The sequence below is a fragment of the Ascaphus truei genome, chromosome 1 (genome assembly GCF_040206685.1).
Source record: "Ascaphus truei isolate aAscTru1 chromosome 1, aAscTru1.hap1, whole genome shotgun sequence".
Taxonomy (NCBI): domain Eukaryota; kingdom Metazoa; phylum Chordata; class Amphibia; order Anura; family Ascaphidae; genus Ascaphus; species Ascaphus truei.
The window spans coordinates 255,186,973-255,213,322 of record NC_134483.1 but is presented as its reverse complement, the minus strand read 5'-3'; positions in this window follow the sequence as shown (position 1 = coordinate 255,213,322).

Sequence of the window (26,350 nt, the reverse complement as noted above, 5' to 3'; positions counted from 1 at the left end):
ATGCCTCCATTCTTTAGTGGTTGTGGTGCAGCGCCTCCATCTCCATAAGTCCCAGGGATGTGGGATAGGACCCTTACAGAGAAAACCCTGGTCCCAGGGCGAATGATCCAGCTCTCACACAGTCTCTTTGTATAAAACAGCAATGTTTTTATTGTCTCTTAGGTCATACACAGCAGCAGTTCATTAGCAGCAGTACTTCCACATATGAACAAGGTCTCTTCCTCCTTCTCCTCCAGACTGTATCCCGGCAGGATGGTCTGGATGGGGCCTCAATACCCCTGCCTCCACCCTCCCAGGGTAGGCCCTATGGGTGAGGCTAGATATCCCCCCTCACCCCCTGCAGGGTGAGGGGCATTGGTCCACTTGTAGCTGTATCAGCTCTACTCAGGTGGGGCTCTGAGCATCTCTTCCACGCACCGTTCTCACTCTACACATGGTCTCTCAGTTCAGCCATTAGCTCTGCTGGGTCCTACTCCACTTCAGACCAGCACGTCACTCCTCAGCTCCCCGGACATAACTCCACTGACTGACAAGCTGAACGCTCAGCTTTCACAGGATCATCTCTCTCTCTCCCACAGCACTCTCAGGCTGACAGTTCTCTCACTGCACAGAACAGACACACTGCTCTCCAGATTCTGACTGTCCAGCCAGGCACTCCAACTCCACAGACAGAACTCTCACCGAACTCCTCAGACTCAACACCTTCCAGAACTGACTCACACACACACAGGACAGCCCACTAAATAGATACAGCCCTGCCCCTTATGTCAGCAGGACCCCCCCCCCCCATGTGTCTATGCCTTCCACACAGTCAGGGGCCTACCTCTATCACTCAAAGCAGGGCTTGTTGAGGGGGGAAAACCCATGGTTACTACTGGCGCCTTCCCTTACCATTGCTTACTCCAGTAGGAGAAGGATAAGTAGCCCGCTCTTTCTTACAGGGGCTACACTTGTATATATTATTAAATGCCCATGTGGCTTAATTTATGTTGGAAAGACCAACAGGATGCTCAAGACACACTTTATAGAGCATCGGAGTAAAATTAATGCCAGAAAGGATGAAACTGCATTGATATCTCACTGTGCTGAATTTAAGCATAGTGTTGCATCTCTCAAACTGATGGGAATAGATCAAGTCAATAGGACTATCTCAGGGGCTGAGAAAGACAAAGCATTACTCCAAAATGAGGCTTTTTGGACTTTCACCCTAGATACAGTGTACCCTAAAGGACTTAACGATTTTTTATCCATGAGCAGTTTTTTGGATAGCAGATAATACTCACATATTAACCATCATGTTTTATTCACAGTGTTTCTCAAACTGCTGCTGCTGACTCAATTCCTAGATAACGGCGGTACCTCAGCTAGAATTAGATCTCCTTCCTTTTTTACATAGTAAGTTTCTAACCTACAATGTTTTTAATCTTTACAGCTTTAGTAGTATGCATAGTGTTAGGTATAATATAGAGGTGGTGGGAACATTTAAAAGCCTATCAATGATTCCATTCTTTCATTTTCTTATTTGCATGTATATTATCCTGAGGCTGGATAAGTGACTGACAACCCTGCCTTCCCACATCAGACGAGCAGAGCACTACTGCGCATGACAGCCGATTGCATCTACATCCCCCCCTTCATGCCCACGGAGTCAACACACATGCGCAGTGGCCAGAAGAAGCAAGGATTGGAGTCGGGCACACGATGCTGATGATGACGTCACGGGAGCGACACGCGAACACGTCAGGACGACGGAAGTACCACTGTGCATGCGCAATCGCAAGGAGAAGCCAAATATGCCAGGACTGGGTTCTGGAACATGGCGTCGGATGTGACCTCACGGGAGCGACACCTGAAGAAAACAGGAAACCACGCTGACACGCAGCAGGCTACCCACAAGGAGATGGGAGAAGGAAGAATAACCAATCAGGAGATGCTGATACAGCACACCCAGGATTATAATGTCATCTGATCAAGTGCAATGCGGAAGTGCAATCAGGACACTATGGAAATCACATGGGGTAACGAAGGGGAGTTGTTGAGTTAATCACTTATGTTTGGACTATATATATTGGACATTCTTGTTGTTTCTTTGCCAGTCACGTGATAAAGAGCTTTGTACAGCTCGAAACGTTGTGTGTGCCTAGAATAAATTTCTCTTCTACAAATCCGTAGTGCCCTGGATCCTTCACTTTCGATATTACACCAGAAGAAGAATTAGAAATAGATGAGAATGTGGGCAATATTATAGAAACTGAATTTGTAAAATTAGAAAAATTACTTATTAAGGACTATAAAAAATGGTTTGATGTAACCTTTATGGAGAGGTACAAAAGCTGTGGAGAATACCGAGGGGACTTAGAATCCTCAAGAGTCCCTCCTTCGATTTAGAGGATGAGGAATTCTTGAAGAAGTGGAATAGTCTGTTGGATAAATGTTCACATGAGCTAGTGGATTTAATAATACAAAAACAAAAAACACACTTGAAAAAAATTGATGATGACATCAATATTATTAAAGAGAAATTGATTTCAATAGAAGATACAAATGAATTTAAAGAAAATGATAAACTGTTACAAAATAAATTAGACATTTTAGAAAAAGATCTCAATATTTAACTACGTAAATTTAAGAGAGATGAAGACGATTACCTAAAGGGGGAACAAAGGAATTGGAATAAAGGCACAACTGCCAGGAGGAATCAAAATCAGGATCAAAGAAGAAATACTTAGAGATAATTCTTCTAAAAAGACTTATCATAAACCTAGTGGACAGAACAGACGCAGAACACCTTCAGAGAAGGTAAAAAGGTTGAAAAAAATCTGAGAAAGGTAATTACCATTCCCATCAGGACTCGAATGACCGTGATAGGGCAAATTATACCCCAATTAATCAAACTAAAAGAGATAAAACAGACAATGATAGATTACAGAAATCCCATCACTCCCCGGATAAGAGGAGAACTATAGACAATAGTACAAATAGGAATGAAAACTATCAGGTACAGATACATCAGAAGTTTTTTTTTAGGGGAGGGCCCTTCCACTTTGTGGACATGGGGAACCGTTATCTACCACTAGTGGAAAAGGAGTCCAAAGTCAGCTCCAAAAGAGGAAGACCTTCAAAGGAAAGAGGGGGAGAAGAAAAAGAACGGGAGCCAAAAAGGAGCACAAGGTAGTTGAGAATGTTTTTAATTTAAGTTCCATTCAATTATCAGAATCACAGAGAGAACTAATTTTGAAGGGTTTGTCATTTGTCTAAATTCCTATCTACCTCCTCAAAGAAACAAATAAGGTTATTTTGGCATGATCTATCCTTCATAAATCCATGCCGACTATTACTAATAATTTTGTTTTCCATTAGGTATTCCTGAATATTATTCTGTATTAAACCTTAAAGTAATGTTTCCCCACTATTGAAGTCAGGCTTACATGTCTGTAATTCCCCGGTTGTGATCTAGCACCCTTTTTAAATATAGGCACCACATCTACTTTACACCAATATTGTGTATTAAATCTAATGGTTTGGCTATTACTGAACTTAACGCCTTTATGATACATAAAGCTTGGCCCCCTGCAGAAGCACTTACCAAAATGCCCTCCTATTGTGTCTGTACGTTCCTCCAACATACCAATTAGATTGTAAGCTCCTTGGATCAGGGACTTCTCTTCTAAATGTCATGACCTGTTATCTGTATTTGTTATTTATATGATTGTCAGGTGTATTACTATTGTAAAGCGCTATGTACATTAATGGCGCTATATAAATAAAGACATACAATACAATAGAGAACTCTTGGATGTATACCATTGTGGCCAGATGCCTTATTTACTTTCATTTTTTCAAGCTGCTTATGAACTTCTTCCTCAGTTAACCAATTGTTCATTAATATGGAGGTTGTGGCTTTCTCCTGCGGCACTAAAATTGAAATTGATTCTTCCCTGGTAAACACCGAGGCAAAGAATTTAATACCTTTGCTTTTTCCTTATCCTAATAATCTGCCTGCCCATCTCACATTGAAAGTGTCCTATAGTTTCTTTTCTGATTTTTTTTATTATTAAGATACTTAAAGAACTTTTTAGGGTTGTTCTTACTTTCTATTGCAATCCTTTTTTATTATCCATTTTTGCTAATTTGATTGCCCTTTTGCAATTTGTGTTACATTGCCTATAATTCTGATATGATGCTTCCGTCCCTTCTGACTTCAAGAATCTAAACTCCTGCCTCTTCTTGGCCATTTCCTTCCCTATCTTTTTATTGAGCCACATTGGTTTTTACTTATTTCTTTCATACTTATTACACAAGGGTATATACTGATAAGTGTGCTTTGCTAACAATGTTTTAAAGACTGCCCATTTATCTTCTACATTTTTCCCTGCAAAAATATCATCCCAATGTATTACTTGTATTGTATTGTATTGTATATCTTTATTTATATAGCGCCATTAATGTACATACAGTAGCGCTTCACAGTAGTAATACATGTGGTAATCGAATAAATAACAGATAATATAAATAACAGATCATGGGAATAAGTGCTTTAGACATAAACATAACATTAAGGAAGAGGAGTCCCTGCCCCGAGGAGCTTACAATCTAATTGGTAGGTAGGGATCACGTATAGAGACAGTAGGATGGAGTTCTGGTAAGTGCGTCTGCAGGGGGCCAAGCTTTATGTATCATGTGTTCAGAATATTCACAGTGCTATTCGTATGCTTCTTTAAGCAAGTGTGTCTTAAGGTGGGTCTTAAAGGTGGATAGAGAGGGTGCTAGTCGGGTACTGAGGGGAAGGGCATTCCAGAGGTGTGGGGCAGTCAGTAAAAAATGTTTAAGGCGGGAGAGGGCTTTAGATACAGAGGGGGTAGAAAGAAGACATCCTTGAGCAGAATGCAAGAGTCGGGATGGTGCATAGCGAGAAATTAGGGCTGAGATGTAAGGAGGGGCAGAAGAGTGTAAAGCTTTAAAAGTGAGGAGAAGAATGGAGTGTGAGATGCGGGATTTGATTGGAAGCCAGGAGAGGGATTTCAGGAGGGGAGATGCTGAGACAGATCTAGGAAAGAGTAGAGTGATTCTGGCAGCAGCATTTAGGATAGATTGTAGGGGAGACAGGTGAGAGGCAAGAAAGCCGGACAGCAGGAGGTTACAGTAATCAAGACGGGAGAGAATGAGGGCCTGAGTTAGAGTTTTAGCAGTCGAGCAACAGAGGAAAGGGCGTATCTTTGTTATATTGCGGAGGAAAAAGCGACAGGTTTTAGAAATGTTTTGAATGTGAGGGGCGAATATGAGAGAGGAGTCCAGTGTGACCCCTAGGCAGCGTGCTTGGGCTACTGGGTGAATGATCGTAGTTCCAACAGTAATGTGGAAGGAGGTAGTAGGGCCAGGTTTGGGAGGAAGTATGAGGAGCTCTGTTTTAGCCATGTTGAGTTTAAGGCGACGGAGGGCCATCCAGGATGATATAGCAGAGAGACATTCAGAAACTTTGGTCTGTATAGCAGGTGTAAGGTCGGGTGTTGAAAAGTATATTTGTGTGTCGTCAGCATAGAGGTGATATTTAAACCCAAAAGATGTTATTAGGTCACCTAGAGAGAGTGTGTACAGAGAAAAGAGAAGAGGTCCCAGGACAGAGCCCTGGGGTACCCCCACAGAGAGATCAATAGAGGAGGAGGAGGTGTTAGCAGAAGAGACACTGAAAGAACGATGGGAGAGGTAGGATGAGATCCAGGATAGAGCTATGTTCCGAATACCAAGAGTATGGAGAATGTGAAGGAGAAGAGGGTGATCCACAGTATCAAATGCTGCAGAGAGGTCGAGTAATATGAGCAGAGTGTAATGACCTCTGTCTTTGGCAGCATGGAGGTCGTCAGTTATTTTAGTGAGGGCTGTTTCCGTGGAGTGAGCAGTGCGGAAGCCAGATTGTAGAGGGTCTAGGAGAGAATAGGTGTTGAGAGAATAGGTGTTGAGAAAATGGAGGAAGCGAGAGAATACAAGACGTTCAAGGAGTTTAGAGGCAAAAGGCAGGAGGAAGACAGGTCGATAGTTAGAAAGACAGGTAGGGTCAAGTTGCTGTTTTTGAGTAATGGTATGACTGTTGCATGTTTGAAGGAGGATGGAAAGGTTCCAGAGCAGAGGGAGGAGTTAAAAATGTGTGTGAGCGTAGGGATTATAGTAGGAGCAAGAGGTTTTAGGAGATGGGAGGGAATGGGGTCAAGAGGGCAAGTGGTAGAGGGAGACGAGGCGATCAACAGCGACACATCCTCCTCTGAGACAGTGGAAAAAGAGTCAAGGAAGGCAGGAGGAGAGTTAGGAAGAGGTGTAGGATGGGAAGAAGAAACAGAGGGGATGTTCTGACGTATGGATTCCACCTTTTCCTTAAAATAGTCAGCAAAGTCCTGAGCGGAGATGGAGGAAGGAGAGGCAGCTGAGGGTGGTTTGAGTAGAGTATCAAAGACAGAGAACAGTCGGCGTGGGTTAGACTTGTGCATGTTGATTAGTGCAGAAAACTAGGCTTGTTTAGCTTGTGAGAGGGCAGAGTTGAAACAGGATAGCATACATTTGTAGTGAAGGAAGTCTGCAAGAGTGTGAGACTTCCTCCAAAGGCGTTCAGAGGAACGAGTGGAGGAACGCAGCATGCGTGTGTGGGAATTTAGCCAGGGTCTAGGGTTAGAAGGGCGAGTGCGGCAGAGAGAAAGCGGGGCATGTAGATCAAGAGAGGAGGACAAGGCAGAGTTGTAGTTCCTGACCAGGTTGTCAGGGTCTGTAGCAGAGCTGAGAGAGGAGAGGGAGGAGCGTAAAGTGGACTCAAAGTAAGGTAAGTGAATAGAGCGCAGGTTTCTGCAGAACCGGGGTGTAGATGGAGGTGGAGAAGGGGAGAAGCGAGATAGAGAGAATGAGATGAGATGATGGTCAGATAGAGGAAAAGGGGAAATGGAGAAATCGGAGAGAGAGAAGTTCTTACTGAAAACCAGGTCTAAGTAGTGGCCATCCTTGTGGGTGCTGGCTGCAGTCCACTGTTGAAGGCCAAAAGAAGAGGTTAGAGAAAGAAAGCGGGAAGCCCAAGGGAGAGAGGGGTCATCAAGGTGGCAATTGAAGTCCCCAAGGAGAAGAACAGGGGAGTCTGAGGAGAGGAAGAAAGAGAGCCAGGATTCAAAGTGAGAGAGAAAGGTAGAAGGGGGATGAGTAGAGGTAGATGGGCGATAGGAGGTAGAAGGGAAAGAACGGTCACTACTTCCCAGTGAACCAAACAAGTAGTTTGTTGAATAAAAAGTTCTTTATTTCAAAAAGCTGAGCATCATGCAAACACTCTGACGCGTTTCATCCCTTAGAAGGGACTTTATAAAGTCCCTTCTAAGGGATGAAACGCGTCAGAGTGTTTGCATGATGCTCAGCTTTTTGAAATAAAGAACTTTTTATTCAACAAACTACTTGTTTGGTTCACTGGGAAGTAGTGACCGTTCTTTCCCTTCTACCTCCTATGCAACTTTTCACGAACGGAGCACACAGGAGTCTCCATCAGTAGCAGGCAACTCTTTCTATCCTACGAAGGAGGCGGCGTCCAGCTGACACACGCTGCAAGGCATCGCACACAGGCTCCCCGGTCTCCATACAGCTGATTGCCTTCCGGATGCGGCTCGAGGACGATCCGTGCGTGCTGACGCACCATCACGTGGGTCCCCAGATTGGCGCGGCTGGTTACAGAGACGCAGCTCCTATTCCAACTACATCGGTGAGCGGAGGGGAGGGCTTGTAAGCCAGTCAGCGGTGCAGCGATACCTTCTACCGGTGTGTCAGGCAAGTACGCCACACACGTGGGATCTACAGTATCGTGTACCCGGCAGCCGTGCATGGTTCATACACGGGACACCATTTCAGCATACTGTTTGGCTTCAGGGGTTGGTCCGGATACCAGTCGGGTAAGGTTAGCATTATTGGGACATTTTAAGGGTCACAGCATATGTTACGGTGGTCACATTTTCCTGTGCCCCTGGTCCACATTTGCTCAATAACCCCCGACTGGTTTGTGTTATATATCTACATATCAACCCCTACCTTACCTTACCTTATACTCTTTCTAATTTATACCTGCTGGAGACTCCACTCCTAGTTACACCTGGACAGAGATTGCATATCATTATTATATGACTGTGTAGCATTGGAACTCAGGAGTTTACTCTTCATTTTTTCTGCTTGTAGATGGGCGATAGATGACCGCCACATGAACAGGGAGAGGAGAGAAAATCTGGACAGTGTGAGCCTCAAAGGAGGGAAAAGCAAGAGAGGGAGGAATAGGAAGGGTTAGGTAACGGCAGAGAGAGGAGAGCAGGAGCCCCACGCCTCCACCCCTGCCATCAGTGCGCGGAGTGTGGGAGAAGGAAAGGCCGCCATAGGAGAGGGCAGCTTCCAGAGCAGAGTCAGACTGAGTGAGCCAGGTCTCAGTTATAGCAAATAGGAGCAGAGAGTGAGAGAGAAAGAAGTCATGCACAGAGAGGAACTTGTAGATTAGTCCTCAGTTTATTAAAATCTGCCTTTCTAAAGTTTAAGGTCTTTGTTGAACCCACGTAACCTGTTTTTTGATCATTTATTTCAAATGAGACCATGTTATGATCATTGTTACCCAAATGTTCCAGGACTTGAACATTTGTTATTACTTCTACATTGTTTGATATTACCAAATCCAGTATTGCTCCTCTCCAGGTTGGTTGCTCAATAATTTGGGTCATATAATTGTCTTTAAGCACCCCAAAAAACGGTTTCCTTTTGTTGTAATGCTAATCTCATTGCCTTAGTCTATGGGGGCTATGCACTAAGCTCCCTAAAGTCACTTTTAGAGCGCAAAGTGCTCTTAGAACGTGCTTTTGCGCTGAACCCGATGCACTAAGCAATGCAAACAGGCACTTTGCGCTCAAAAAATGACTTTTTTCTGGAATTTTTTCTAAGTCCAACTTTGCTCGTTGCAACCCTATTTGCGTGAAATTCTGCCCTTAAGCGGGATGCACTAAGCAACGCAACCTTAGCGTATGCGTAAGTTGCGTTGATCAGAACATGTCAGGTCAGAGTAGACGCAAAGAAATCTGGACTTCTTGCTTTTCATCTTTGCATGCGCAAAACCCATACAGCAGGCTGGCGGGTGTCCCCGGCTGACACCGCGGGGCTCCGGGGGTCCCCGGCTCACCAAGCGGGGGTCCCCGCGGGAGTGCGAGGGTCCCTGCGGGAGTCCGGGGGTCCCCGCGGCCGTCCCGGGGTACCCGCGGGCCTGCGGTACCAATGTTGCACCTCCAAAAATAATAAACAAGAATTATAACTAAATACACCCCCCTAACACATACTATACAGTAATGGCCAAAATTACTATTATCCACATATGGATAATAATGCATTTGGCCATTTTAAATACATATAACATTAAATAAATACAGTCAAAACATATTACATTTACCTTTTACAGGCACCCACGATTGAAGGCCGTCTTCATCCTCATCTTCATTCTGCCCATGCCCCTCCGGTGCTGCAAAACATGCACAATAGCCAATGTAATGTCCCCTAACCCCTTAATCACCATAGCGGTTATTAACCGCTACAGTCATTATGGGGTTAACCCATCCTCACCCACCACTCGGGAGGCCTACATACCCTCCCCCACTAACCCCCCACCCCGTGAGGCCTAACCACCCTCACCCACTACCCACAAGGGAGGCCTACCCACATACCCTTGGGGCCAATACACCCTCCCCCCCCCCCCAACACATACAGTACAATAATGTGCAAAATAACAATTATACAGATATGGATAATATATTATTTTCCCATTATGAAACACATAAAACATGCATAAATCAAAACATGAATTTTTAATCTTAAAATCACCACATTGCATGTTAAAATAAATCTAGCATCTATTGCAAATATAAGCCAACAAATCAGCAGCTCCACAAATGTATATGAAATGTCACACAATTGCATTGAGTGTGTACATGATGCAATTAATCTGTGCATCATGTAACACTATGCAAAATATATGTAACAATAAAATACACTATGAACAATGTCCCCTAACCACCAATGCCATCAAATCAATTAGAAACTAACCAACATCAATACAATTAGCATGAATCAATTAATCCATTTCCTCAAACAATTAAAATACAATACAAATCAATTATACAATTCCCTATTCAATTCCTAAAGCCAAACCATTGCCAAAACAATTCTAATTTAAAGTAACCACCATCATTCTAATCTAACTACCAGAAAGAAGCCATTACCTAAATACAAATTACATTATTCACAACAATGACAAAATAAAGCTGATAAATACATTATCCATACATGAAAAGAACCTAAACATGAGCCAAACAATCAATTATTATCCCTGTATGTCTATCCATACAGATAGATAAACATAACATACAGGGGCAATAATAGAGCATAAAATACAAAGCATTTACATACAAAAATCACATACAATACACCCATTCAGTGTCCGTGAATGTATTATATACATAGCTACATTCACAGGCATTAAATGAGACTGAAAAAATAAAAGACATGAATCAAAAATCATAAAAACCTGTAAAAGTAAAAATAATAAACTTTTCTTTTGTTTACTCACCGTTAGATGTCCACTCGCCGAAATCCAAGCAACCCGGAAGCACAGGAACCAATCCACAGGTAAGCCATAAAATAAAAAAACATAACAAATCCACGTCTGTGTCTTCTTTGGGGTCTTCTTCCATCTTCTTACGCCGCGCCCTTCTTCTCTCATTAGGAGGGGAGATGTTCCCGCCTCGGCGACTAGCTTCAAAATGAGGCGACATAGGCTTTTATAGGCCTATGACGTCACATTTTGGTCAAATGTTTCACACGGTCCTGATTGGGCCATGAAAAACATGTGATTTGGCCGAGCAAAAAACAAAATGATGACGTCATTTAAAGGCAATGAAAGCACAGCCAATCAGAATGGCGTTGCTTCAATTGCCTCTAAGATGACGTCATTAAAAGAAGCATGGCCGGTCTCACATGATACGGTAGCCAATCAGAGCGTGGGAAATACATCCCATCTCTGATTGGCTCTAGTAGACCATGTGAGGCCGGACAAGAGGCTTGAAGGAGAACGGATGTGACGTCTTTGAAAGCCTGTCACATGGTACTAGAGCCAATCAGAGTTGGGATGTATTTCCCACGATAGGACAGAGAAAACCCGGGCGCTCCCTCCGAAGAAAATATTAAATGGGATAAATATAATAAATGGTTTACAACCTTGAAACTGTAATACAAGGGTCCCCTCAGTGTCGTCGTCTCTCCTATGGCTCTGACCCCAATAGGATCTATCCAGGATCCTTGTTAGTACAGGGACACAGAAAGAAAGGGGGAGCACAGGTAGAGGGATAATATTGTAATGTATAATATTGTAATATATAAAACCTCTAATAAAAGGTGATGGGAATAATAAAAAATGGAAACACACTTACACGGCCTTGTGTAAATGCTCTCGCTTTCGTAGATGGGGCAAAATTGAGGCCTCTAGCTATCAAGCTTTGTTGAGTTTCGGTGAGTGTGGTTTTGCTAATATTAAACACTCCCCTTACCTCATTTGTTTCTTTTTGTTGCTTCCTTCGGCCCCTTTTTCCTCTCTTTCTCTTTTCCCTTGATGTCTCTCCTCTGTATTGACATTCGCCAGAGGGTCGAACTGATTTTTGATTAGTGTGTGGTGCGGAGGGCTTTGTTCTAAAAAAGCTACCGTGCTATTTTGTTTAGTTCTCTCCCAGACTGGGCTTCTGATTGGGGATCTACTAGCGTATCTTCTATTTTCTGTTTCCCTGTCTTTTGGTCTTGACCTTTCTTTTCTATCCCTATATTCCTCCTTCTCGTCTCTCCAATCTGGTACATCTCTTCTGTCCTCTCTATCTCTTATGTAATCCCTTTCATGGTGGGTTCTTCGTTCCCCATCTCTCTGCCTCTCCTGGCTGTGATAATCCCTCCTTTGATGATGATATCTATCTCTATACTCTATTCTCCTATCCCCTCCTCTAGAATAATAGGGTCTCCCTTGATGATAAGGTCTGTAGTGGTGGGACATGGTTCTGTCTTGATGTTTCTTTTCTCTTGTTCCCTTACTGGTGTCTGTATTTTCTTCTTTATCTTTTCTATTTATTGGAGAGATAGGGGGAGGTGGTGGGGGTGGTATTGAAGGGAGAGTCGGAGTGTTCTCTTGTTTAGCTTTCTTTTTATAAGTATCTTTAGAGTGTGTTCTATATCTCCCTGGTGTGTGAGTACTATCATCCCATTTTGTATCATAGTTTTTGTTATTGGAACCACTTTTATCCCACCTTTTATTTAAGCCTTCTTCGTAATCTTCCTTATCCCTTTGGAATTTAATATTTTTGCTGATTTCTAGACTTTTCTCTAAAGCGTCTATCTCGTCTGACAATTTTTTGTTTCTGTCTAGGAATATTTGGTGTTCCATTAAAGGCTCTAATTTTAATTTTATCGCGTTTATCTCTTCATCTATTTTTCCCAAGGTATGTTTATGGTGTTCAATTAAAAGTTTCATTAGATCCCTTCCACATGTGTCCAGTATGTTTTCCTATGAGACTGTATATTCTATTTCTTCCAGGTCGAAGGACAGTTTTTTACTTGTCCTGAGACCCCTAGGGATCCTATTTACCCGTAAATACTCCTCTAGATAGGCCATATCTAAGATTTTTCTTGTTTCTCTCTTAAGAAGTTTATCTAATAGGTCAAATTCTTTGTTTATAATATCCTTATCTTCTTTTATCTCAGTATTTTTCATCCTGCTTTCTATATTTTTTCCCCTTTGGAGTCTTTTCTCAAATATATTAATGGTGATTTCTGTTGTCTCCATTTCCATATTAATAGGGTTAATGGGTGACTGTATAGTAATATGTGTATAAATAAAAAGATTCTTATTTAAACCTCTTTGTATATGGTTTTAACACATATACTGATGGGTGCTGCCTCAGGTGGTAGGATATTGGGACAATAGGACAGAGAAAACCTGGGCGCTCCCTCCTAAGAAAATATTAAATGGGATAAATATAATAAATGGTTTACAACCTTGAAACTGTTACAAAGGGGAAAAAATATAGAAAGCAGGATGAAAAATACTGAGATAAAAGAAGATAAGGATATTATAAACGAAGAATTTGACCTATTAGATAAACTTCTTAAGAGAGAAACAAGAAAAATCTTAGATATGGCCTATCTAGAGGAGTATTTACGGGTAAATAGGATCCCTATGGGTCTCAGGACAAGTAAAAAAACGTCCTTCGACCTGGAAGAAATAGAATATACAGTCTCATGGGAAAACATACTGGACACATGTGGAAGGGATCTAATGAAACTTTTAATTGAACACCATAAACATACCTTGGGAAAAATAGATGAAGAGGTAAACGCGATAAAATTAAAATTAGAGCCTTTAATGGAACACCAAATATTCCTAGACAGAAACAAAAAATTGTCAGACGAGATAGACGCTTTAGAGAAAAGTCTAGAAATCAGCAAAAATATTAAATTCCAAAGGGATAAGGAAGATTACGAAGAAGGCTTAAATAAAAGGTGGGATAAAAGTGGTTCCAATAACAAAAACTATGATACAAAAAGGGATGATAGTACTCACACACCAGGGAGATATAGAATACACTCTAAAGATACTTATAAAAAGAAAGCTAAACAAGAGAACACTCCGACTCTCCCTTCAATACCACCCCCACCACCTCCCCCTATCCCTCCAATAAATAGAAAAGATAAAGAAGAAAATACAGACACCAGTAAGGGAACAAGAGAAAAGAAACATCAAGACAGAACCATGTCCCACCACTACAGACCTTATCATCAAGGGAGACCCTATTATTCTAGAGGTGGGTATAGGAGAATAGAGTATAGAGATAGATATCATCATCAAATGAGGGATTATCACAGCCAGGAGAGGCAGAGAGATGGGGAACGGAGAACCCACCATGAAAGGGATTACATAAGAGATAGAGAGGACTGAAGAGATGTACCAGATTGGAGAGATGAGAGGGAGGAATATAGGGATAGAAAAGAAAGGTTAAGACCAAAAGACAGGGAAACAGAAAATAGAAGATACGCTAGTAGATCCCCAATCAGAAGCCTAGTCTGGGAGAGAACTAAACAAAATAGCACGGTAGCTTTTTTAGAACAAAGCCCTCCGCACCACACACTAATCAAAAATCAGTTCGACCCTCTGGCGAATGTCAATACAGAGGAGAGACATCAAGGGAAAAGAGAAAGAGAGGAAAAAAGGGCCGAAGGAAGCAACAAAAAGAAACAAATGAGGTAAGGGGAGTGTTTAATATTAGCAAAACCACACTCACCGAAACTCAACAAAGCTTGATAGCTAGAGGCCTCAATTTTGCCCCATCTACGAAAGCGAGAGCATTTACACAAGGCCGTGTAAGTGTGTTTCCATTTTTTATTATTCCCATCACCTTTTATTAGAGGTTTTATATATTACAATATTATACATTACAATATTATCCCTCTACCTGTGCTCCCCCTTTCTTTCTGTATCCATGTATTTCCCAAGCTCTAATTGGCTACCGTACCATGTGAGGCCGGCCATGTTTCTTTTAATGATGTCATCTTAAAGGCAATTCAAGCAAAGCCATTCTGATTGGCTGTGCTTTCATTGCCTTTAAATGACGTCATCATTTTTTTTTGCTCGGCCAAATCACGTTTTTCACGGCCCAATCAGGACCGTGTGAAACATTTGACCAAAATGTGACGTCATAGGCCTATAAAAGCCTATGTCGCCTCATTTTGAAGCTAGTCACCGAGGAGGGAATATCTCCCCTCCTAAGAAGAGAAGAAGGGCGTGGCGTAAAAAGAAGATGGAAGAAGACGGAAGAAGACAGAAGAAGACACCAAAGAAGAAAGACGACACAGACGTGGATTTGTTATGGTTTTTTATTTTATGGTTACCTGTGGATTGGTTCCTGTGCTTCCGGGTCGCTTGGATTTCGGTGAGTGGACATCTAATGGTGAGTAAACAAAAGAAAAGTTTATTATTTTTACTTTTACAGGTTTTTATGATTTTTTGATTCATGTCTTGTATTTTTTCAGTCCCATTTAATGCCTGTGAATTTAGCTATGTATATAATACATTCACGGACACTGAATGGGTGTATTGTATGTGATTTTTGTATGTAAATGCTTTGTATTTTATGCTCTATTATTGCCCCTGTATGTTATGTTTATCTATCTGTATGGATAGACATACAGGGATAATAATTGATTGTTTGGCTCATGTTTAGGTTCTTTTCATGTATGGATAATGTATTTATCAGCTTTATTTTGTCATTGTTGTGAATAATGTAATTTGTATTGTGACAGGGTCATTGACTCCGTGTATGTGAATAGGAGATGGCAGTATGCATGCTATCCAGTAAACGAGGGGTTAACTCAGCTTGTCAAGCAGACCACAGGTGATTTGAATAAAGCTCCTTTACCTGATTTAAAAACAGGACGAGGAAATGCCTCTGGGGCGGCAGTCTCTCTCTCTCTGAGGCATAGAGGGAAGACAGAGAAGTGTTAAGACAGACACAAGGTGCCCAAAGCGATCCTGTCCCAAGAGGGAAGAATAAAGCTCCCAGGTAAGGAGCCAACTGCGTTTGCTGTACTTTATTGGGCTGGAATTGGTTAGCTAGCCAGCCAGATAGTTAGCCTGCACTTTTGTTTAGCTAGTACCCCGACCGGGGTTAGGTTTTGGTTTCATTTCAATTTTAAAGGGACAGTGTACCCATTGTTTCGTTACCGTTTTTGGACAAATAAACCCAACAGCATTATTTCACCGGAAAAGACGTGTTGTCTCCTCACTTACCACGGTCATCCTGCCACAGTATTTAGGTAATGGCTTCTTTCTGGTAGTTAGATTAGAATGATGGTGGTTACTTTAAATTAGAATTGTTTGAAATAATTGTTGTTGAAATAATATATTATCCATATCTGGATAATAGTTATTTTGCACATTATTGTACTGTATGTGTTGGGGGGGGGGAGGGTGGATTGGCCCCAAGGGTATGTGGGTAGGCCTCCCTTGTGGGTAGTGGGTGAGGGTGGTTAGGCCTCATGGGGTGGGGGGTTAATGGGGGAGGGTATGTAGGCCTCCCGAGTGGTGGGTGAGGGTGGGTTAACCCCTTAATTACTGTAGCGGTTAATAACCGCTATGGTGATTAAGGGGTTAGGGGACATTACATTGGCTATTTTGATTGTTGTGCATGTTTTGCAGCACCGGAGGGGGCATGGGCAGAATGAAGATGAGGATGAAGACGACCTTCATCGTGGGTGCCTGTAAAACGTAAGTGTAAAATGTTTTGACTGTATTTATTGTAATTTATATGTATTTAAAATGGGCAAATGCATTATTATCCATATGTGGATAATAGTCATTTTGGCCATTACAGTACTGTATGTGTTAGGGGGCGGCGGGGATGTGTGTTGTTTATTGGGGGCAATTGTCCCCAATAAACATGCTAATGTGCCTCAACCCCTTCATTGCCTTAGCGGCTATCCGCTAAGGTAATGAAGCTGCATTAATGTATTTTTATTAATAATGTGCGGGAGCAGGGGGTCCTCTGAGCTGAACCGCATTGATTTCTGCCTCAGAGACCCCCTGCTTCCCGAGTTACAGGCCCCGGTTTGGGGCATCGGTGCCAGTGCGGACGCCATCTTTATAGAGCCCACGTCGCGTCTTGGACGCTATAAAGATGGCGGCGACATTGGCCTCCGATGCCCCATACCGGGACCTTTAACTCGGGAAGCAGGGGGGTCTCTGAGGCAGAAATCAATGCGGTTCAGCTCAGGGGACCCCCTGCTCTTGCACACTATTATTAAAAATACATTAAAGCAGCTTCATTACCATAGCGTATAGCCGCTACGGTAATGAATTATTGTTTATTGCTATGTGTGTTTTAATACTAGTGTAGATGTGCAGGGGGTCTCCTGAGCTGAACCGCATTGGTTTCAGGTCCGAAGACCCCCTAGTTCAGGAGATACAGGCCCCTTTATGGGGTGCCGATATCCCCTGCAGAATGTAAATAACCCGGTCACGTGACGCGGGAGCTTTAAACTGCAGGGGATACCGGCACCCCATAACGGGGCCTATATCTCCTGAAGTAGTGGGTCCTCTGACCTGAAACCAATGCGGTTCAGCTCCGGACACCCCCTGCTCATGTATACTATTATTAAAATGTTTTTATTTGGTGTACGATCGCCTGTAACAGCCTTGCATGGAGATGGCAAATCTCCATGCAAATGTTACAAGCAGCTTTTTTTTCTATCAGCTAGCGTACGTAAAGGTTAAGAACGCTAGCAGGGGGAAAAAAAGCATCACGTACGCTGTGGCTGTTTTGAGCTATTTTGAGCAGGTACGTTAAAAAATGGCCTCACGGCCTTAGTGCATCGCGTCCCCGGCTTCACTTTTTAACGAACCTGTTTTTTGGCCAAATCAGAACGCAAAGCCATTGAGCTTAGTGCATAGCCCCCTTAGTCTGGATAATTAAAATCACCCATTATGCAAACATGAACTAGTTTTGATGCCTTCTCCATTTGCAAAAGTATTTTAGCTTCCTCAATCTCACAGATATTTGGTGGCTTATAGCATATCCCTACAAACATTTTCTTTGTACTTTTACCTCCACTGCTAATTTCTATCCATAAGGTCTCTACATTTTCATCATTCCCTTCATAAACATCTTCCCTTACAATAGGTTTTAGATCCGGTTTAACATATAAGCATACTCCACCTCCCCTTCTATTTGCTAAATCCTTCCGAAAAAGGGAATAACCCTCTAAATTAACTGCCCAGTCATGGGTTTCATCCCATGTTTCAGTAATGCCTATGATATCATGCTTCTCCCTTGCAGCTATTATTTCATGCTCCCCCATTTTACCTGTCAGGCTTCTTGTATTAGCAAGCATGCATTTACATTTTTTTTCAGTCTGTACTATAACCTTTTCTGCTCCTGCCTTTCTGCGCCAATTGAGTTTACTTTTTAGAAGTTTTCTAGAATTATCTGTATTTACTATGGGTGTCTCACTGCTTGTCAAACTCGCACTTGCCCCCATTCTACCTCCATAACCCCTTGTTTCCTCATCTATCCTATTTAGTTTGTTATCTTTTTCATTCCCCTCCCCCTCTATCCAAGTGTAACGGAGTTTCCCTGGCTCAATCTCATATTGACTCCCTCCTGTGGAAACTGACCCATGTTACATGTGGTGTAGTGTGGTGCACCTGCTGGCTTACAGGACTCCTGAGTCTCCCGCAAGGTATGGAGAATTTCATCAGGACTGGCTCGTGAGGTATAGCTGAGTCATGCTCACTGTTGGTACAGCGCCTCCATCTCTTCAAGACCCCCAGCGAAGTAGGGAGGAGTCTCTGCAAGAGAACCTCTGTGTGCACCTTCTTCCCGAATGACTCTACAATCAGGACAGAAGCATTGTTTATCTTTGACATCCTTTATTATAACCGACACTGGCCGACTGCCCATCATTGCGGACGGTCTTTAGCCGCTTATAGTAGGTTGTCAACCCAAAGGAAGTCCCTGGACCCCACTCCTAGTCAGGGCCCTAGAAGCTGTCCTTGCTCTTCCCTTACTCCCTGATGTAGTAAGGGGAATAGTCGCCCACACCTCTCCCCTAAGGGAGGGCCACATTACCTGCCAGAGCTCTGGCAGTTTGCTGGGTTCAACTAGTCTCACTCATGAGGGGTGAGACACTACCTGGTGAAAATAAAGGTGTACAAAAAGCGCTTATGCAAACACTAATACACAAAAACCTGTGATGAAAAGTCTGAAGATAGTCCTGGAGCTGCCCGAAGAAGTGAATCTGGAATCTTCTTCCCAGATTTGGTATTTGTGGTGGAAAGTCACTTCCTGTGGCGCTGAGGAATGGTTTGGATGTAGTTGTAGACAAAAGTTCCTTTCTGGACGGATTCCCTCAGAGAAAAAAGAAAAAACAAGCATACACACTGCAATAGTGCATTACCCAGGGACAACTAGAATATATAAGGAAGCAAAATTTATTACAAATAAAATACAATAAAATGCAATGATAACACTTAAAAATGCAATGATAACACTTTAAAAATGCAATGAATTATACTAAAAAAGTACTATCTGTGCCTTTAGAACCAGATGACTTGAATTTTGCTCCTCTTGGGTGTAAAATTGGAAACCTACTCACCAAAAGTGACTAGGACACTATTTGGAGTTTCAAAACGCATAGCAGGTCTTTTGGCATCACAGAGACACCGTAGCTGAGAAGCACAAGCTGGTGACGTCACAGGAGGAGCGGATCGGCCGAATTCGGGGAGAAAGCAGCAAGCAGGCAGCAGCTAGCAGACTCCCGAACAAAGAAGGGGACTCCCTTCCGTTCACTGACATATCTTCACCTACAGCTTGCGGTTTAACCTGTGGACAAGACCATTTCAAACACGCTTATGTCCTAGTCACTTTTGGTGAGTAGGTTTCCAATTTTATACCCAAGAGGAGCAAAATTCAAGTCATCTGGTTCTAAAGGCACAGATAGTACTTTTTTAGTATAATTCATTGCATTTTTAAAGTGTTATCATTGCATTTTATTGTATTTTTATTTGTAATAAATTTTGCTTCCTTATATATCCTAGTTGTCCCTGGGTAATGCACTATTGCAGTGTGTATGCTTGTTTTTTCTTTTTTCTCTGAGGGAATCCGTCCAGAAAGGAACTTTTGTCTACAACTACATCCAAACCATTCCTCAGCGCCACAGGAAGTGACTTTCCACCACAGGGGTGAGACACTGCCTAAATGCAGGAAGTGCTGTATATTAAATAGATTCAATAGGCACCACCCCTGTGTCACTGTAATTGGACTGATGTCACTACCTTCACTGAATAATACACAGCACAAGTGTGTGGGGGAAAACCCATGATCACTCCTGGCAAACCTGCCCTTACCAGGGATTATTGCACAGGAGGAGAAAGACATATAACCCCAAAACTATACAGGTTTACACTCTCCCTCTGGTGGATCCAATGGTCCCCACTTGGTCCTAAATTTGCGGGGCCTTCCTTAAGATAAACAACGTGCAAATACAAAAATACAAAATTCAATTAGCAGGCAACCACATAAGTGCATACAGTACACTGATCCCTTCCCAACTCTAGGACTACTCCCTATGGAGAATCCAGCTTAATACTAATGCCTGGGATCAGGTTTCTTTACCTCATGCCCGTTATGATCTACTATTGTAATCGAGTAAGACTTGGGCGGCCTGTTTTCCGGTCAGTACACCAGCTTATGCTTAAAGGTGTTCCGGCCCATGCTACAGATGCGCATTAAATAACACACCCTATCTTCTGTCCGATACGCAGAATGGCTGGATTTCTTCTACTTTCCCAGCTCTTGATGCTCCAGAACCAATGCAGTTAGGAAGTCACAGCTCTCCCCTTCAGAGAAACAACGTTGGAGAACTGGAGGATTATGCCTTTCCTCCGTACTGTCGGATCACCTGGTGCTTCCTTGTCCCACGAAGCCGAGAAACGCCAACACCCAATGAAGTATAAGGGGGTCTCATTGGGTACTATTTCTTCTTCCCCTCCTAGTAAGAGAGGTCTACCTACCAAGGTCATGCTGTCTATCTTCCTTGAGGGTCCTGGGTTCTAGTTCTGCCTCTGCCTTCATCGACTCCGGGTCTGAAGAAATTTTGTGGATCAAGATTTCGCTACCAAACATAAGATTCCCCTGATCAAGAAATCGATACCGGTGGGTCTAGAGGCTATTGACGGATGTCTTCTCCAGCCAGCCTTCATTTCATTGGAGACTCCTACTCTTACTCTCTCTACTACTGACGGCCACAAGGAAAAGATCTCACTGGATATTATTCATTCACCTTCTGTACAGGTAATTCTAAGCCTTCCTTGGCTCCAACAACAAAATTCCGATTATAGATTGGACAGACAAGAGACCTATACAATGGGGTGTTGCCTCTGGGGTTGCTCCTGTATCCTCGGTACAACTTATTGCTGGCGTAGAGACCAGCACTCCTGCCAAACCTACAGTACTCTTCCTTAACTATATGCAGAATTCATCGATGTTTTTGATAAAGTGCGCTCTGAAACTTTACCTCTGCACCGCCCTTATGATTGCCCCATAGAACTTCTGCCTGGTGCCATCCTTCCTAAAAGCAGATCCTATCCTTTGTCCCTTTCTGAGACTAAGGCTATGTCTGAATTTATTCAGGAGAACTTAAAGAGAGGGTTCATTAGAGCTTCTTCCTCCCCCGCCGGGGCTGGCTTCTTTTTTGTTAAGAAGAAAGATGGTTCACTCTGTCCTTGCATAGACAAAATAACCCTAAAGAATCGTTACCCTTTGCCACTCACCTCGGAATTGTTTGATCGTCTACAAGGTTCTTCCATTTTTTCTAAACTTGATCTTCGTGGGGCCTACAATCTCATACGCATTCGACAAGGGGACGAATGGAAATGGCCTTCAATACGAGAGACTGCCATTGCGAATATTTGGTCATGCCTTTCAGGCTCTGTAATGCCCCAGCTGTCTTTCAAGAATTCGTGAATGATATTTTTTGAGATGTCCTCAACATTTTTGTAATTGTCTATCTAGACGATATTCTTATTTTTTCTAAATCTATATCCGAGCATATCCAACACACTAAGTTAGTTCTCTCCCGTCTACGTGAGAATCATCTCTATGCCAAGATGGAGAAATGTATTTTCCACCAAACATCCACTTCTTTCTTGAGATACATTATCGGATAAGGGTTTCTCTATGGATCCTGATAAACTTAAGGCAGTGATAGATTGGCCCCAACCCACTTCTCTTAAGGCGATTCAGCGGTTTCTTGGCTTCGCCAATTATTATCGTAAATGTATCCGTAATTTTTCCACCACAGTGGCTCCCATTACCGCCCTGACGCAGAAAGATGCGGACACGTCCTCCTGGTCTCCTGAGGCATGCCAGGCCTTTGAAACCCTTAAGAAAGCGTTCATCTCTGCTCCTATCTTACGCCATCTGGACCCTAAACTTCCTTTACGTTGGAGGTAGATGCCTCGGATATTGGAGCAGGAGCCGTACTATCACAGAGACAGTCTCCTCAGGATAAGCTACACCCTTGCGGGTTCATCTCACAAAAATTCTCCTCCGCAGAACAAAACTACGATGTTGGCAACAGGGAACTCTTGGCCATCAAACTTGCTCTGCAAGAGTGGATATACCTCCTAGAGGGTACTGAAAACCCTATTTCAATTCTTACGGACCATAAGAATTTATTATATATCGAAGGTGACCATCGCCTCGGCTCCCGTCAGGCTCGCTGGGCATTGTTCTTTTCCAGATTCAACTATATCATTTCCTACATTCCTGGTACTAACAATCTAAAGGCCGACGCCTTATCCCGTCAATTCATCAGTGAAGACAAATGCGAAGACATTCCTGAGACTATCCTTCCCGCCAAATATGTCATTTCGGCTAACTCTTTTGATGTACTGGACAAGAACTTGGAAACTCAGACGCTCATTCCTGAGGGTATGGAAGTGCCGGAGGGTTGTTTGTATGCTGCACCTCAATTCCACCAGAAGATCCTTGGGTGGGGTCATTCCTCTAGGTCTGCCGGTCACTCGGCTACAAAGAGGACTTCTGATTTGATCAGATGCACCTTTTGGTGGCCTAATATGTTTAAGGATATCAAGGAATTCATCAACTCCTGTTCCATCTGTGCTCAAAATAAGTCGTCCCGCAACAAGGCGTCTGGTCTGCTTCATCCCTTACCCATTCCGGACCGACCATGGACCCACATCTCAATAGACATAATTGTTGAGCTTCCTGTTTCTTGTTGGATGAATACTATTCTCATTATTGTTGATAGATTTTCCAAACAGGCCAATTTCATTCCTCTAAAAAGGTCTTCCTAATTCTGCCACCTTGGCAGATATTTATATCAAAGAAAGAAATATTTCGTATTTATGGAGTTCCTTCGCTCAAAGGTTGGAAATCTCTCTTCTTTTTTCTTCTGGGTATCAAACCAATGGACAGACCGAAAGAACAAACCAGTCACTAGAGCAATACCTGCAATGCTTTATTTCTGGGTGGAATTACTCCCATGGGCCGAATTTGCTCATAATTCACTCAGAAATGAGTCTACTCAGGAATTACCGTTTTTTTTTTTATAAATTACGGATTTCATCCAGCACATCTTCCCATCTCTTCCAACCCTTCCGGAGTTCCAGCAGCAGATTCCAGAGTGAACTCGCTCCAAAATTCTTGGAAGAGGATTCAGAAGACTCTGCGGGAGGCAGTACTCAAACAAAAGACACATGCGGATCGCCATCGCCGTGAGGCACCCAAGTTTAGGCCAGGAGACAAAGAGTGGCTTTCTTCTAAGAACATAAGATTGAAGACACCTACATTGAAACGGGCTCCAAGATTCTTGGGCACCTTCACCATTCTCAAACAGGTCAATCCTGTGGCATACCGCTTACAAATGCCTCAATCTATGAGTATCCCGGCGGTCTCTCACGTCTCTTTGTTAAAACCTGTTGTTCAAAGTTCTCAGTTTCCTGACATCTTACCTAAACCTCTACCTGTCATCGTACAGGGTCAAGAAGAATTCGAAATTCAATCCATAATCGATTCCAGATACTCCAGAGGTGGTGTTCAATCCCTTGTACACTGGAAAGGCAATGGACCAGAAGAACGCTCATGGATACCTCTTCGCCAGATCCATGCTTCCGACTTGTTAAAGCGATTCCACACCAGGTTTCTGCACAAGCCTTATGGGAATAGTCCTGAGGCCAATCCTAAAGGGGGGGGGGGACTGTAAGGAATCGGGGAACACATCCTTTGCGACGTGTTCCCTCCTTACCTGTCTTATCTCAGACCTCCGCTCTGGCACCTGTGCATGCAAGCACCCCTGCTCTGTTACAGTACATGCGCGCACGCGCAGCTCTTCTAGTGTGCCACGGAGTGTGTCCGCCCCCTTGGACACGCTGCGTGACGACGTGCACCGCTCACCAACTGCGTGCCAAGTATTCATTTAGCCCACTTGTCTCCTGCAGCCAATTCTTGCCTCCTTTGCTACTAGTTCCTGTTTCCCATAAATACCCTGCAGTTCCTGTCATACCTTGCTGAGTTTAACCTCTTGTAGCCTTGAGCTCCTACTTCCGTTGTGCCTGCTCCTTGTCTTGTATTTTTCTTGCAGTTAACCCTTCGTGTACCGACCCGGTTTGTCTTTGGAATATCTGTGGCTATTGACCCCGGCTTATCCTCGACTCTGCTGATCTCTCCATCCCAGACCACGGCGATACGGACATCTACTATTCTGACCTCTCCAACCCCAGACCATGGCTATACGGACTTCCACAATTCTGATCTTTCCAACCCCAGATCACGGCTAACGGACTTTGACTATTCTGAAATGTATATTGTGGATAGAAATTAGCAGTGGAGGTGAAAGTATAAAGAAAATGTTTGTGGGAATATGCTATAAACCACCAAATATCTGTGAGATTAAGGAAGCTAAAATACTTTTGCAAATGGAGAAGGCATCAAAACTGGGTCATGTTTGCATAATGGGGGATTTTAATTATCCAGACTGGGGCAATGAGATTAGCGTTACAACAAAAGGGAACAGGTTTTTGAGGGTGCTTAAAGACAATTAGATGACCCAAATTATTGAGGAACCAACCAGGAGAGGGGCAGTTCTGGATTTGGTCATATCAAACAATGTAGAAGTAATAACAAATATTCAAGTCCTGGAACAGTGATCATAACATGGTCTCATTTGAAATAAATTATCAAAAAACAGATTACTTGGGTTCAACAAAGACCTTCAATTTTGGAAAGGCAGATTTTAATAAACTGAGGTCTAATCTAGTAGTAATACAATGGGATGATGTTTTTGCAGGGAAAATGTAGAAGATAAATGGGCAGTCTTTAAAACATTGTTAGAAAAGCACACTTATCAGTGTATACCCTTGGGTAATAAGTATAAAAGAAATAAGTCAAAACCAATGTGGCTAAATAAACAGGTAGGGGAGGAAATGGACAAGAAGAGGAAGGCGTTTAGATTCTTTAAGTCAGAAGGGACAGAGACTTCGTATCAGAATGATAAGGAATGTAATAAAGATTGCAAAAGGGCAATCAAATTAGCAAAAATGGATAATGAAAAAAGGATTGCAATAGAAAGTAAGGTCAACCCTAAAAAATTCTTTAAGTACCTTAATAACAAAAAAATGAGAAAAGAAAATATAGGACCCTTTCAGTGTGAGATGGGTAGGCAGATTATTGGAGATAAGGAAAAAGCAGAGGTATTAAACAAATTCTTTGCCTCTGTGTTTACCAGGGAAGAATCAAGTTCAATAGTAGTGCCGCAGGAGGAAGCCACAACCTCCATATTAATGAACAATTGGTTAACTGAGGAAGAAGTTCATAAGCGACTTGAAAAAATTAAAGTAAATAAGGCAGCTGGCCCCGATGGCATACATCCAAGAGTTCTCAAGGAGTTAAGCTCAGTAATAGCAAAACCATTATATTTAATATTCAAGGACTCCATTTCCACAGGCTCAGTACCACAAGATTGGCGTAAAGCAGATGTGGTGCCTATATTTAAAAAGGAGCTAGATCACAACCGGAGAAATTACAGACTTGTAAGCCTGACTTCAATAGTAGGGGAAACTACTTGAAGGTTTAATACGGGATAATATTCAGGAATACCTAATGGAAAACAAAATTATTAGTAATAATCAGCATGGATTTATGAAGGATAGATCTTGCCAAACTAACCTTATTTGTTTCTTTGAGGAGGTAAGTAGGAATTTAGACCAGGGTAATGCAGTTGATGTGGTCTACTTAGATTTTGCAAAGGCTTTTGATACGGTTTCACACAAGAGGTTTGGTGTACAAAATAAAGAAAGTTGGACTCAGTAATAATATATGCACCTGGATTGAAAACTGGTTAAAGGACAGACAACAGAGTGTGGGTGAGAGACAGGGAGAGTGTGGGTGAGAGACAGGGAGAGTGTGGGTGAGAGACAGGGAGAGTGTGGGTGAGAGACAGAGAGAGTGTGGGTGAGAGACAGAGAGAGTGTGGGTGAGAGACAGAGAGAGTGTGGGTGAGAGACAGAGAGAGTGTGGGTGAGAGACAGAGAGAGTGTGGGTGAGAGACAGAGAGAGTGTGGGTGAGAGACAGAGAGAGTGTGGGTGAGAGACAGAGAGAGTGTGGGTGAGAGACAGAGAGAGTGTGGGTGAGAGCCAGAGAGAGTGTGGGAGAGAGACCGAGAGGGGAGAGAGACAGAGAGAGAGGAGAGAGACAAAGAGAGGGG